Consider the following 16,353-nt stretch of genomic DNA (forward strand, 5'->3'; position numbering starts at 1 on the left):
GGAAAGAAGAGGAAGAAGGTAGAACTTCATCCTCCTTATGTTTTCTAGTACCAATAACATCTTTAATTTCTGCATCACCGTTTACTTGGGATGTTAGTAGGTTTTTTCTTCTCTGCTTCATCATCTGCTTGATGATCTGCTTGATTACTGCTACAAGTATTGTATATACAGATATTTTTCAGGTGTTGACTGGGTCTTTCCATAAAACAGGTTTTGAAACTAAACAGTGAACAGAAAAACTAACGGTGAGAAAAAGAAAAATACAAATGTGGACAATGCAACTGCATAAGGGTCCCCAAGGGCCTTTTCTGCCATGACAGCCAGGGTGACAGCACAAAGATGTAGTGGCCTGGCTTCAAGAATACAATTGAGACAAAGCTGAAGAACAGTGAATGGGGAATGGTGGGTGCCAAAAGATGAGATTTGCAGCAGTGTTTAGTAGACTAAACAGGGAATGGCTAAACCAGCTATGAGGGAGTGCCAAAGGGGTTGTATCCGCCTTTCTCCTTGATTCCCATGCCACTACAGCCAGGAACGTGAGTATAGAAAGTGTGTAAAAAGCACACTCTTTTGGAGCGCAAGCCACTCACTGCCTTCTTTTTGCGGCAGAGCTCTTCAATTAGAGCATTCTCTGGCAATATGTGTGTAGGCTTGATTCCTGAATTTCCTGGATGGAATTAAAAATCCTACTTCACAGCAGAGGTTCAAACCAAAGCATTTTGCTGAGGTGGAGAGTTCTTGGCTAATGCTGGAACCAGATACCTCCATCATTCAGCTGAAAATCTGTCTCTTGCACTCTAAGCAAAGAATCTGTCAGCTTGCTTGCTGTCAGCTGTTGCCTGTCTTCAGTAACACAACTTCAAGCACCTTCAGAAAGCTTAGTTTCCTGCTAAGCCATAAACAAATAAACTATATGTAGGAGACACAGGAAAAGCTTTCAAGCTCTTTTGCACATAAGCCCTTAATGCCTGCACTTTGGAAAACTTTGTGCTTCTTTAGATTTCATGCAACTTTTCTGCAAAACAATTTATCTAGTGGGTGAGACTGAAGGAAGGAAAAAGTGACTATTCTTAACTATTCTTAGTTTTTTGAAGAACAAAAAGTATATCAAGCAATTTTTCATCTATAAAACGGAAAAGTTGCCAAAAGAAATACAAATAGTTTTTAGGAAGCTAAAGATAATAGAAAGTGCACTAAAATTATTAAATTAGATTAAATAATATATCTTTTAAGGACACAATTACTGATAAAAAACCCACTTAGTTAAGCATTTTAGTGTCCTGCCTCTATGTTTACCAGTCCCCTCTGCTTATGGTATTTCTCCATCCAGCTTCAGGCAATTTAATTTTTCTTACTGACTACTTTAACTCTAAGGGGATACAATGAGTTTTTGGGGCAACATGATTCCACCTCAGGGAGCATCTGTGACTAAGAACTTGTAACCAGCTTAACCCACTGACCCTTAAAGTTAAGGTCTGTGTAGGTAGTTATAAATGTGTAATTATGTCACTCAAGGAGACTAAATATTAGGAGATATTGTCCAGAGCCACAGAATCAAGAGCAGTCAGGAGTAAAGCCAATATATCCTAGATCTATGTGCTGTTTACTAATTGTATTGCAAGTTGATATTCAGTATGCTGCATATCAGGTTTAATTAACCTGGTTGGTATTTATAGTTAACGTAACGGTGGTTTGGGACACAGTTCAGTGAAGGACTGCACAGGCACTGAACACTGCACAGCAAATGTTTAGCAGGTGAAACCCCAATGCCACCTGTAACAATACATGCAATACTGTAGACATCAAGTACATACAGTATACATATTTCGTGTGTTACATACCAGTAGTCAAGGAAATTATATCTTATTATTGGCACGGCCATAGAAATACATGAAAAATTCTTCCTCTATGAATAGAAATAACATCACTATTAAAAATATTAATATAACATTTGCTTTAGCATCTTATCTTTGAAAATTATGTCTCCTGAAAAAAAACAGTCTTTGAAAGACCATGTCTTCATAACACTTCCATGAAACCTGAATTATTTATTTTGTGAAAACTATAGAACTACTGTGGTTCGTCTGTGATGTGGAATCATAAGAAGACTATCTAAGGAATATAATTTTGCTAGCCCAGTCTAATCTTTGAGTTATCAGTGTCTATTACAATGGGTCTTGCTGAGAACAGTGGTCTACTGAAACCGTCAAGTCTTTTTTGTGAGGTTTTGTATCCTAGACAAGTGGTCGTAACTTAGTGATATTTCTATCTTGGCTGAGTTTGCACTGTCATTGAAAAAAAGTTATTAGTTACACAGCTATAAATTACTGGGAAAGATATGATGTTTCAAACTCTACTGTGTGATAAATTGAGCCTGAAAAATCCCTGGATTCTATTTTATGAAAAGGCTTACAGGGACTCACAGAGACAACTGAATAAATGAAAGACTTAATGGTGAGGATGAGGATGGACTGACAGGACAATAAAAGAATACTGCACTGCTTATCATATGATCTTCCAGCTCCCAGCAGCATTTCAGACATTGGGTAGAATATTGACTTAAGTGAGTTAAGATATCTTTAGCACATTATAGTACAGTTTATATTGTTTCCATATGGCTGTTATTAACTTGCATTTCAGAGTTACTGCTGTCATCATTAGATTTCAACTTAAAAAGAATGAAACCAAAAAGCTTCTGGTACTGCATCCAGGCCTATTTTCAAACATGGTGGTAAAAAGACAAAGCCAGAAGTGCATCTTCTCTACAAGGCTGTTTCGTGCCATAGCAAATTGACATTGTGCATTGGATTATTGGTGATGGTGTCTGTTGTATTTTTAGAGCCTTATACATTCTTAATGAAGGCTTCATTCTTTGAATAAATCCATACCTAGGTAATTGTGTGATTTCTGCAAATGTGTTCATGAACCACTCTGATTCATGGCCTTTCTGAAGAAGTGGGAACTAGGTTTGCAGCAGTGTTAGGGATAGGAGGAAAGCAAATGAATATTGTCAGGTTATCAGTTTCTCCTAAATATTTTTTATCATCTGAATGAACACTCAGAAAGCTAAAAGATGAATTGCCACTGTGACAATCTTTTCTGGAAAAAAAAGTCTGCCCCAGCATGTACACTGCTACCTAATATAACCTTGTACAGACAGATTTTTAATTCTTATTGACAGCAATTACAAGGCATCTTGGAAAACACATGCTAACTAGAGGCAATAAATTAGCAAATTAAAAAAAAAAATCATTTTTGCTTTGTAATCCTTCAGAAGCCAAGTTAATTGAGATTGAGAGATTACTTCTAGTGTATATTGCACTAATTTTTCATACTGACGTATTTTTCCTTTCTGCATACCCATGGATAATGCAGTCCTTAAGGATTGTATAGTGTGCTTTAATATCACCTGTATATGAGTGTTGAGTAAAGGAGAGGCATACAAAGGAAGACCAGATTTTAAATAATTTTTTTCATTTTGAAAGCAAAGCAATGACAGGCAATTCTTTGTGTATTATTAGTAGTTGGGTGCTGAAATGTGATATTCATCAGTACATAAAGAAAGATTGGAATGGCAAGTGAGGTTTGCGGTACTGAAGCATTACTATGAAGTGCTCAGAAAAGGCTCTTCATTTTTCAAGTGCAGAAGGTTACCAGGTAAACTTCAGTGAAATCAGATGGGAAAAGTTGCAGTACTTTGGGGGGAAACTGGAATTATGGCATTAATGAAGGGGTTTCACACTGATTAACAACAGGTTGTACCTCTGTTCTTTGTATTACTTTGAGTCCAGATTGAGTCCATAACAGATCTGCCAAGGATGTCAAAGGAGATTTGTATGGAGAGACTATAGGTAGAACAAGGTCTTAATGTAGCAGTTAAACATACTTATTTTTTTAGATGTTACTGCATTTTATCTCCTTTTTTTCTTACCAGAGTCGAGATTAATTGCTCAAGAGATGATATTTCATGTTTGGACTCATATGTTTATCAATTCTTATCTGTTACAGTGAGTTTTACAGCACCTCTAGTTAACAAGTTAGAAATGGCAACATGTTTCTCTCTTTACAAGGCCTTTTAAAGGCCAGTCTATTCAAGAACTAACACCTAAATTATTTTTACTTTTAACCCAATAACCAATTACCCATGTCCTGCAATGTGGAATTTTATATCCAATTACAAAAGTACCACTTAGAGACCCACAAAGAAGAAGGGGAAAAAGAAAGAAACCCCCACCCTAAAACCTCCATCTTGCTCCATATATATTACTATATTCTAAAACCTTAAATTCCAAATTTTCCACCATGAGTTATTACACACTTCTATTCAAACTATACAGCAGTGATCCTAGTTCTGTTATTCAGTTTTGGAAGTCCTCTCCAAAGCCTCAGGTCAAAAACAGTATTTTCCTGGGAGTCAGTGCCTGTCAGCACAGAAAGCCCAACACCCTCAGTTTCCAGGGTTCCGACATAATGAAACTGGATAGATGTAACCTAGCATTGTCATTTAAAAGCTACATGAAGTTTTGTGGCGTCCTTCTGTAGTTATTGCAAACAGGGAAGGACATCCAGGGAAAATTTATCCAAGTTTCTCAAGTATCTTCTGTTCAAGGTGGACCATAGAATCATAGAATTTGCATTGGAAGGGACCTTAAAGACCATTTAGTTCAAACCCCCCTGCCTTGGGCAGGGACACCTTCTCCTAGATCCATTTTCTCAAAGTCCCATCCAACTTGGCTTTGAATACTTTCAGGAACTGGGTACCCACAGTTTCTCTGGGCAACCTGTTCCTGTGTCACACCACACTTACAGGAAAGAACTCATAACTCTAGAGTAATCCTGAAAGTAAATTCTCCTCTGCTGCTTCTGAACTACGGAATAGTGATTCTTCTATAATTTAAGGTAAGACCTGAAGTGTTTTCTCAAGCGCCTTCAACTTGGTCACTGCATTGCAAGATGATAGAGGGGATCTATAAAATAATCCTAACCTTCTTTTGCAGTCAGTGGTGAACATCAGAGGTTTTCAGAGGAGCTCCACGTGTGTTTTAGGGCTTTCTTCAGGTAAATAAAAGGAAGTGATGGCACTGCAGTGGTGTCTGGACTCATGTTCTAGAGTGTATGTGACTGCAAATGCCTGTGCATAAGGCATCTCTGTCCATTTCCTGTTTTTCAGTGAATGCCTCAGTTAAACTAGATTCAGTCTGGAGATCAGAAATCAGATGCCAAGACCAGTCCTGACTGGTGGCACAGGAGATGGGATGGAGACTGCAACAGGCAAGCTACAGTGCCAGGCACTGTTCCAAGTCTGTCGGTCTGGACTCCATTATAGTCTGGGCCTAGGCCTAACAGAAATCTTCCAGACAGAGGGCAGGAAGGAGTTTGGAGCTTGCAAGGGTTGGGGATCACCCCCAATAAGCATTGGCTTAACTGACTTTGGCCACCCCATTTTAGGGATTAAAGAGTGAAGATTAATTCCACACATGTAAAATTTTTTCACTTCAAGAAAACCTTCAGAAAGGAGTTTAATGTGTTATAAGTGATGCTACCACCACCAAGTAGACTTTTGAGTCCTAAGTGCCACTCATGCCTGCATTTTACTTGCATGGACTTTGCTTGGACTACAGATTCTACAGCTTTCCCTAGAGACCAGTACTTAGCTCTTTTCAAAGTTACTACAGCAGTGTTTTTATAGGCATAAAAAACTGATGGCATCATTGCCTTTCTGCACTGTTTTGTAATTGCACCAATAAAATAGACAATTGATATTGTAAGAAGTGATCTGCACAAGAAGCAATACGGCATCTCTTACTCTAAATCACAAACTCTTGCTCAAATTAGAGATTTGGTTTTAAATTTCTTCTTTGAGGTAAGTATTTTTCCAGCTTGGCATTGCCATTGCACAATATGAACTATATTTGGTAGTTTACTGTTTGCTTTCAGTTCATAAAATACTGAAACTTTGTTAGAGTGATAACACAGAATATATTTTGTAAATTATTAGAAATTTTGGAACTGATGATAATAATTTATTCTAGTTATATCAAGAATGTGGCCTGCTAGAAAGTATTGTTTCATCCATGCAGCAGTGTAAGGCATTGATATTTCAATACTCCTCTGTAGTATTATTTATGTAGTTAAATGGATAGTGTTGAAAGAATAAATCACCATCTATCAAATTAAAACTGTCAAATTCCAAAGACAGAACAGTAAACAGCTCAGCAGTGCTCAAATGCAGGATAGTTAACTGCAAAGCTGAAATGACATATCTCAAATAAATGGACATTTTATTAACTTTCTAGAAGTTGATACTATTATCGATAACTCATCCCAAGGGATGATTTAATTTAATTAAGGGATTGGCTAATATCATAAAACATTTATATAGCAAATGAAAAATTGGTCAAATCCATATCCAGACAAAGGAAATGTAATACAATGAGGGAAATGTATAACAGAAAATAGGACTAGAAGATGGGAGGGGGAGAGGTAGTCCACTGTATCCTATAAGATATGCATTGACAAATTCTTAGTTAGTTTATTCTTAAACAACTTCTCTCTTTCCTCTTTGCAGTGTATTTCAGCAGTTCACTATCTTTTCCAAAGGAAAAACATCTTTAAAGTTCTCCTTGATTTTTTCCTAGTACAATTTCAACCTCCTATCTCTTGTACTAGCTGTCATTAGCATGAAAGACAGATTATTCTCTCTCTGTTTGGCAGCCATACTTTGTTATCAGCTACCTCCTCAATCTTCTACTCTTTGGACAAAACAACTTAATTTTTTTCAGTCTTCCTGATTTTAGCTTACACCATGAGCTAAACAAATGCCAGGTGAGTTTCCTGTCATTCTGTTAATTCTCTCTTGGACTTTCTTATTTGGAAAGTTTTGATCAAAATTGATCCAAATGCTGCAGCTGCCTCAGCATGAAATTTCTTCAAGAATTGAAGATTCTTATTCTTTCAGTATGATCTAGAGACAATGCTACTTTTTTCACAAGTGTGGCACTGTTGACTCATATTCAGCTGTCATCTGCTGTAATCTCAGACCCTACTCTGAAGTGTGTTTCCTAAAGAGTTACTTTTTATTCTGTTTAAATGGATTGTTCCTGCACAAGTGTGCAGAACTTGCCCCTTATCACCCTTTAAATTTCATTTGTTATTGCTACTCCCTATGTCCAATGTGTCAGGATTACTTTGAATCCCGTCCTCCACTCCCACTTTCACATTTCTTGCAGATTTCATAAGCATAAACTCTACATCATAATCTGTGTCACGAAGGGAAAGATAAACACAGGTGAAACTTTATGCTAGATATTCTTCTCTTTGATTGCTGGTAAAAGATGTTATTTTAAAAAAACCCCAACAAGAAGTATATTATTTAAATCTAGATCATATGTTCATAACTTGATTTTGTAAGTATCTTTTGAGCTACCTGGAGTCAAAATTCCTAAATGTCAGATAGCTCATGCCCAGACTTGAGTATTTGCTGTCTGTGTATTCTTGCTTGTAGAAGACAATTAGACTGATTTAACACAAGGTGTTCTTGAAAAGTACATGATAACCATTGTGCATGTCTTTTGAAAGCTGTTTGCCAGTGTCCAGATTATTTATTTATTTGTTTATTAATTACAAAATCTGCTGGGAATTAAAGTTGACATGATCAGTATATATTTAATCATCTCTTATTTTGTTCCTTATTTTAAAAACAGCACAATATTCAGTCTTTTTTTTTCATATTCCAAGTATTTTACTGCCTTTTCGCTTTGTCATTTCTCAGAAACATGAATGGCTCAGCTCTGCTATTGCTGTGGCTATTTATTTAGGTGCTGTTAAATTAATTTTATTAGACCCAATGAATGTGCATTTGACACAAAACTTTAGTAGCAGCTGGGTGATGTTGAAGGCAGTGGTTTTCAGAAGTTGATACCAGGACAAGTCTGTATTCCTAAGAGAAGACACTGCAAAAAAGCAATCAGGTATTTAGAACAGAGTGGAACAGGTTTGGTTGTGGTATTTTTGTAAAGACAAGAAGGCATTGAAGCTGTGGCTGCCCTCATAGCCCCTATGCAGTTCTCTTTATTAATAGTACCATATGCTGGGAAAAGTTACTGGTATGATCAGAGGAATGGAACATCTTTTTAACAGGAGTTTATGTCTGAAGCTCCTTTTTCATGAAAATATAAATGCAAAAGGAAGACAGGTTGCTGTTGTTATTGCAGATAACTGTTATGAGACACTCTTATGAGACAGTGCAGAGGTTTTGTGTAGGTAGGTCACCATGGTTATAGATAATACTTCTCTTAGGATAGCTGTTTTTGATTAGCCAGAGGTGGAAATTTATGCATTTTACCATCTTGATTGATTGAGACTATAGTTTAGACTCAGCCTTGGCTGAACCTGCAAGTTGTACTAAGTCTATCCACACTCCATGAAAGAAAAGGAAAAGAAGAAAGAGAATGAAGTAAAGAGTGCAAGACCATTTGAAGTCAGTTCTCCCTGTAAGCACCTAAGATAATTACTGTAGGGAATGTTTACCACATTTAAGATGTGGATGGACAAAGAGAAGGGGTCATGTATTTTCTGTATTATGTAAACTGCAAAGCAGATTAATGATTATTAGAAAAAGAATCATCAGAAAATTTATAAATATTTTCTTTCTTAGAAAGATAGATACAGACATTTTAACCTGCTGCAACAGCACTGCCAAACTGACAGGAACATCTGTTTTTTGCTGGTTTGACAGGCAATGGTTTTAAAGACACCAGGTGCCAGGATTATGTACCACTAAAAGATTCACTTTACAAGCCCTCAAGTTCTATGCTGGCAAACATCCAGAAGGATCAAACTGAAAGGTAGATTTTCTATGACATAAGTGGCACACATTTGTTTAAACTAAAGATGTGAGATGTTCCAGTGCTGTATGACAGCAAAGAATTCTATTTCCCTAATTATGGACTAAAGTTTTATCTCCTGAGTAACTCAACAGTGCTGTTAAAAACAACTTACCCTCAGTATGATAAGACTTGTCATGTTGAACTACTAAATCTCTGAGTAAAGAATAGCCTAACAATTTTTTTTTTAAATGACAGAATAGTTTAAATAGTCATTCAATTTTATTCAGTCTATCTTGACAAACTGTTCTCCAAGAATAAGATTATGTGCTTGCTAACCAGTAGAATAACATTTATATACAGTCAGAGCTCATTCAGCTAATTTGGGATCAGGAAATGAAATTTGCAGTGCATATGTCTAGTGAGGTACTGTTTGGATATATTGTCTGTGTTATTGACAAACATTAGCAGACAACAATTCCTAGTTTTACACTGTTTTGGTTCCTCTCAATTTCATTTGCTGTGATATAGCTATGAGTTAGTCAACCAAATTCTCTGGAAAGCAGTGCAGAGCAGCTGTCTTTCTTGGGGAAAGACCTTTGTTTCAATCTGCCACTACGAAAATAATGTCTAGAGGACACTTTGAAGTACTGAAAATCTCTGTACCAGCAGATTTTTCTCAAATTAGCAGGCCTTTAGTGGAGTTCTACCTAATTGATTGAATGGCTAGGATAAGTGATTTATGAGAAAAGATTAAAATAACTTTATACATATTGCTTGGTTAAATTACAATTACTCTGCCTTTAATAACGATCTACAGGTATTATTTGAGAAACATATGTTCCTTGGATGGAGATGAATTGTTCGCTGTTATCCAGGGACCTATAACTAGAAATGTAGCTGCAAGAATGATATGAAACCAATCACCAAGATAATATTTGTGATCCCTTTAGTCACTTAACTTTAAGATTCATGCAAAACCAATTTTCTTGACAAGCAAGTTAATAGAATATTCATATCAGAGTATTCATACAAATGGAGTCTACCATTTCTGTGCCTAGATGCCCTCCTTGTACTGGCAGTAGCTAAAAATCATCATAAAATCCCTTAGGATTGAAACCCATCCATTGTACAGACAGAAGCAATAGCTCATGGCTAGGCAGACAAAGCAAGTAGCCAGCTATGAGTGGACGATATTCAAAGTAGTAATCTATAATCACTTAGAGAAGGTTCATCTGCAAATGTTAATATTAGCCATGGAACTATAGCTAAGGATGGGGAGAAACGCACTAAGACAGACTAATGCAGGATGTAGAAAATAATTTCCTGAATTTTCTCAGTTGAGTAACTTGTTTGTTTGTCCCTAGACCCTACTGACTGGTGGCATTCTCCCTAAGCTACTGTTGGACTTTATGAACACCCCACTCCACTGGCTGAAACACATTCAGCTAGTTAAAACCGTTCATCATGCAAGAGTACAATGACAGAGATCTCTCTCAAACACCGTAGTGGTGTCAGGGTTCATTCAAATATGATTGCTGCTCAAATTTACATCTGGGTTTTTTTCAGTGTTGTGGTGGTTGGATTTTCTTGTCATTGGGGATTCTTTTTTTTTTCTGTTTTTTTACTGTTTTGTTAAATTAATTGATTTATTCTTTGTTTTTGATAAGTGACGCTGGGAAATTCAAGCACTTTTGTGTGGGTGGTTTCCTGGTACAATGTTTAGGTTGTTGCATTGCAGATTGTTTTCCAAACCAATCTTACTTCTGAAGTACAGGACAAATTAAAATACACCATTTCCCCCTCCTGTTTAATATTTTCATGTTTTGGTAGTGTCTCAGCCATGAATGACCAGGGGTGGAGGGTTGAGTACAACTAGAAAAACTTACTCTGGATCGTTATACACCTTGGGAAGCAGCACTGAGTTTTGTGACCTGTAGACTTTACAGGATGATTAGAGAGGAAAGGTCATGAAAGTAGATGAGAAAAGAGTCAGAGCACAGTCAACAATGTGATTCTTGCAAGAGCATTTATTTGTTCTGGAACACTCAGACTGTTTCCAATGACATCAACTTTTATTCACCTGTATGCCCAACATCACTTGAAAGTGTTTTGGCATATATAGGCGTGCCTCATATGTACAGATATATCCACACATGCACCTCACCAACATCTGTTGTAGAACAAGAACCCCTCTACTAATATTTCTGATTCAGGACTGCTTCATAAAGATTTAATCACATGTTCCTCTTTAAATCATATATCTGCTTTTCTGAAATCGGACAGTAAGATTAAAATGAGGGTGAAATAGCAGAGCCCTTTCCTATTAAAAAGTCTTCCTTTGTATAGTGAAGTGGTCATTACTGCCAGACCCGAGGATAACAGCTTGGTACCCTATTAAAATCTAACAGAATCTAATAAGATGCAGGGTTTTATATCCTTATCAGAAAACTCTATTATCACTGTTTTTGTAGACAGATGGTTCAGTGTGAAGTGCTACAGACAAGACACAGTTACTTTGATGCAGTTTCTTGAGCTGTAAGTTCCCTGAATTTCACACTGTGATAAACAGCTATGAGTTTGAGTGTGTTTTACAATGAGATGGGAGGTTTTTAGAGACATGACCATTGTCTTTTTTTAGATGTTTCTGACAGATGAAAGGAGCCTTAATAAGAATGCAGAACAAGAATTTGTACCCACTTCAAAGCTCCTTTATACTGCCAAAGTGGCGATTAGTGGCTTTTGTGCAAATGGCAATCAGACCCACGTGATTTTGAACAGTTTTTTGATGTGTGGAGAACAGCTTACTAGCATTATGCTGTGGGGAATGACTTCTCATAACTAAAACTTCATTAATTTTTTTTATGGTTAAATATGGAAAAGAGTGGGGCGTTAATTGTAATTTTATTTAGTTAGATTTCTCCAAAATTTTTCTTGTTCCATTTGTTCTACTGCAGCTGGTGTCTTCTATCTGACAATTTTCTTGAAAGTTGTTTAGGGCAGGGAGGTGATCCCATTAATTTTAGAGTGTAGTAAGGACTCAGTGTCTCAATGAAATTTTAGGGTGATGTAGTAAATAAATACTTATGACTAGAGTATTTTGATTGCTAAAAGAATAACCATTTTTGGTGATGTTCCAGGTACAGTGCAAAGGAACAAGTTATTAATTGTTCTGAAAAGAAAGTCATAATTTGGCTCATAAGGAGTCAACTTGAAGGCTTGCTAGGCCACATGAGAATGAGGAATCATTTGTTATTCTAGGGGAAATGAGATATGAAGTTGTAATTACTGATGATTTATCTGTTGCATTTCAACCTCCTGTAGTTTATCCTGACTAAACCAGGCTTCTTTTCCTAATGCATTAAGTACACAGAGTAAGTAATATATTCAGAGCAAGGTAAACTGAATGAGATACAGAGACCAAAATGCATGTTTTCCCTGAGTAGGATTGGCAGTTAAGTTAAATTTTCAGTGACATTTCTGTGTCTGTGAAGTCTTACGGGATGTCATGCTAATTTCTGGGAGACTTAGAAACTCTGCCACAGTGGTTCAGCACAGTGATAATATTTTTGCTAAGCACCTGCTGATGGCTCTAGATCCCAACTGCAGTGCCACCAGAGCAGAGGGCTGGCTCCTGTTTCAGAAAGCTCTATTTCATAATATTTATCTCTTAAAACTGTGTATTGTAATACACAAAGTGTAAGGGTGCAAAAAAGTAGTGGCATTTTACAAAGATACAGCCATAGGATACCTAGTCATGGAGAAGGCATGAAAATACTTCTCTGAAAATAAAGTGAGAAATAGTCTTGGACCATCAGGAAAAGGAAACAGAGTGTTTGATGCAATAGAGAAAGGGCTGGGACACTTCATTAGACCAGTTTGCTTAGAGCCCTATCCAACTTCACCTTGAGCACTTCCAGGGATGGGGAACTTTTTCCAGTGCCTCACCATCCTCACACTAAAATATTTCTTCCTGATGTGTAATCTAACTTACTCTCTTTTTCAATTTGAATCCATTCCCCCTTGTCCTGTCACTACATTCCCTTGCAAATAGTTTCTCTACATCTTTCTTGTAACTCCCTTCAGGTACTGGAAGGTGACAGCTAGGCCACCCCAAAGCCTTCTCTTTTTCAGATTGAGCAACTCCAATTCTCTCAGCCTGTCTTCACATGAGAGGAGCTCCATCCCTCTGATCATCCTGGTGTCCCTCCTTTGGACTCTCTCCTACTCCCTGTGCTGTCCCCCAGAGATGGATGCAGCACTGCAGGTGGGATCTCACAGAGCAGAGGGGCAGAATCCCCTCCTGGCCCTGCTGCCCACCATTGGATGCAGCCCAGGACACTTTTGGCTTTTTTGGCACATTGATAGCTTCTGTCCAGCCTCTCACCCACCAGCACCCCCAAGTCCTTCTCAGCAGGGCTGCTGCCCATCTACTCATTCCCAGCCTGTATTGGTACTGGGGTTTGCCCTTACCCAGGTGCAGCACCTTGTAGCTGGTCTTGTTTAAACTGTAGGAGATTCCATTGAGCCCAGTTTTCAAGATTGTTTGGGTGGGCTCCTAGGTGGGACTAGGTATGTACAAGATTCATCCTGAAAGTTATTTTAACTGGTCTTTTTTCCACCGTGCTGCACTGGCAGTATTGTCAGAAACCATATGTCAAACCAGCCTGGAGGGAATTTTTCTGAGTTCTCATCCTTTTAAGACTGGTATTTAAGTAGGAGCGAAGATACAGATTTAACTATTGCAATCATTTTGAGCACTGCTGTAAGCTAAAGTGTCGAAATAGACAGATAGGTAGATGGATAGATAAAAAAAGGCTTCTGAATAGCTTCTAGACTTCTGTTTTTTCCCATGACAGACTCCTGCGAGTGATTGTATGGATTTACATTGCATACAGATTACTCGGGAATTTGGCAGCACATACTTCAATTATTTGCTATCACTTGCAGAATCAATGCTTTACATGCACAAGCTTGCATGCAGACCACCATTTTAAACCATTTAGTAACAATAAAAAATTATATTAAGAGTAAGAGAAGGAAGAAGAGGTAGAAATACTGATTAATAGACATCAAGGCAAATCTTTAGTAGGGACTTTTATTAGCTGTGACCCTATGCTATGAAAGTAATTTTCCTGTGCATAGAAATTTATTTTTTCTTACCTTTGCAAATAAAACCTTCAGATATATTTCAGAATTTAAGGAAAGTTATCCTGATAGAAGGATTACATAAAAATGTGGGGGATGGGGAGAAAATGTATAGGTTTTACTTTGGAGCCATCGAAATGACAAAATTATCATTACAGGGTCTGTTTTCTAATTTATTTTTTTGTTTTAAATAGTAAATTCATAATTTTAGCACAGAAATAATTGCAGATATCTCTGAATGTAAATAACATTTTTTCCTTGGAAGTTTAAAGAATAAAACCTCAGTTGCATAGCTGCATTTCATTTACAGGCTGAAGAAATTTATACAGTAATATAATTGTGGTGAGCTTTTAAAAATCACTGAAATAAATTAATCTCATGACTTTTCTTGATTTTCATTCTTTCTGGCTACTCTAAAGATAGACTATACCACACATTGCTGCAGAGGCAAGAGCATCAGACTGAACTGCCCTGGCAAGCTGGAGGCAGTCTGGCTGAGCAGCACAAGGGTCTATCCAGCTGATTAATACCAGTGAAAAGCGCAGAGATCTGTGCTGCAATGAGTTGTTTGCTAACAGGATTTAGGGTTGCAGTCCTGAATTCAGGATTGCTTTGGTATCTGTGCCCGCTCTCTGACCTGAAAGACAATGGCTTGGCATAACTTACCATGCTCTCCCCATGGCTTTGCAATAGTTTAGCAACACATTTGCTGTGACAATCTCTGCTGCTTTCTCATCTGAAAAAAACAGTTTGATTAAGTTGGGCTAGATTTGTTTGTGAGTGTGAAGGAGTCCATGCGTTTTCCTGAAGAGGCTGAAGGGAAGACAGGTAAAAGACTATCTAATGTTATTTTGATTGTAACAAATAATAATAAAAAAAGAGCATTGAAAACAGAAGATGCAAATTGATAGAATGTTAACAATGTCAGTCATCTGCTGGGATTGCAAAACATTGACACAAATTTCACACAAAATTATGATCCTGGTTCTGTGAGCCATATGTAACTAATAAGTTTAGCAGATAAACTATAGCTTTGGAGTAATTGATTTCTTCCTTTTCACACATAGTTTCATACATATGGACAATATGCACAAAATTATAAATTAGTGTGCATATTATTTGGATTTTAAAAAATGCAATAGAAGATTCACAAAAATGCTTAGTGAAAATGAAGATCAAGAAGATGTTAAAACCAAATTTCTTCTTTAATGAGATCCTTGGAAATATAATGAAAATTATCTTTCCGTAATTGTTTGAAATTACTGAGCAACCTTGGGAGTTCAAGTAGAAAATCAATTTACAGCTCTTGTGAATGGATGCATAAAATTCTACTGGCCACACCAAATAGCTCTGCATACTAAAATGTGTCTTAACTTTAAAGTCTATAAATTGCATTAATTAAAAAAAAATATATAATGACTCCATTATTTAAATATTGACCTTATATTTTTAGTAGGAATCTGAGCACCTGATGTTGAGCATTATAAAAGATAAATGCACTATAACATGTTACCAGATGGTATATGTATCTCCATACAGTGTTGCAGGTGAGAAATCAGGCAGCCAGAAAATGACCATTTTTAGAAATGAATGAAAGTCTAATGCTTTTTTTAAATTTCCACTCAATTCATTAAAGTCCTTTATTTGGTCAAGGAATGAAGATATATCCCTGGGACATGACTGACCCAAGGTTTTATCTTCTGGTGCAGCAGTTCTTAAGAGGATATGAAGGCAGAAGCTATAATTCCCTTTCCAAAGGACATGTGGAAAACAATTCCTGTATGTTACTGGGCTGAGGAGTACTGAGCTATGTGTAATCCCATTCATTCACAGCTGTGCTTACATGACTTTCTCTTGAACAAGGGAAAAGACTTCCTACAATAACTTTTAAAGAGACTTATTTTTATTTTTTTTTCAGGGTTTAATGTGCATCTCTAGTACTAGTACAGTTTTGGTTTTTTTTGCTTCTGCTATTATTTATTTTTATCAATCATTCATCCAACAGATCTCAGAGAGACCTGTTTGTATTTGTGTGACCAAATTACAATCACTGTTTATATAAATGCCCACTGTGCAGTTATCAAAACCAATAGCTGCACTGATTTCACAGAGAATATAACGACATTTAAACTGGAATCTTAGGCGTGTGGATAAGTTCCTTTTTTGAGCTTAGTGACAGCTTAGTGACAGTGGCACAAGATACAACTGGATGATGTGGTGAATCCTGTAGTGTACTTTGCAACACCAGTGTGTCCTAGTTTGGAGGACAGGTGTCTGCTAAGAAAGGCAGGAGCCTCTCTTTTAAATGGAGAATGTAAACCCTCTCCCTCCAAATTATTATAACTTTGAAATCAAACGACTCTCAGGCAAAGATATGGGA

The sequence above is a fragment of the Catharus ustulatus genome, chromosome 2 (assembly GCF_009819885.2).
Source record: "Catharus ustulatus isolate bCatUst1 chromosome 2, bCatUst1.pri.v2, whole genome shotgun sequence".
In the NCBI taxonomy this organism is placed as follows: Eukaryota; Metazoa; Chordata; class Aves; order Passeriformes; family Turdidae; genus Catharus; species Catharus ustulatus.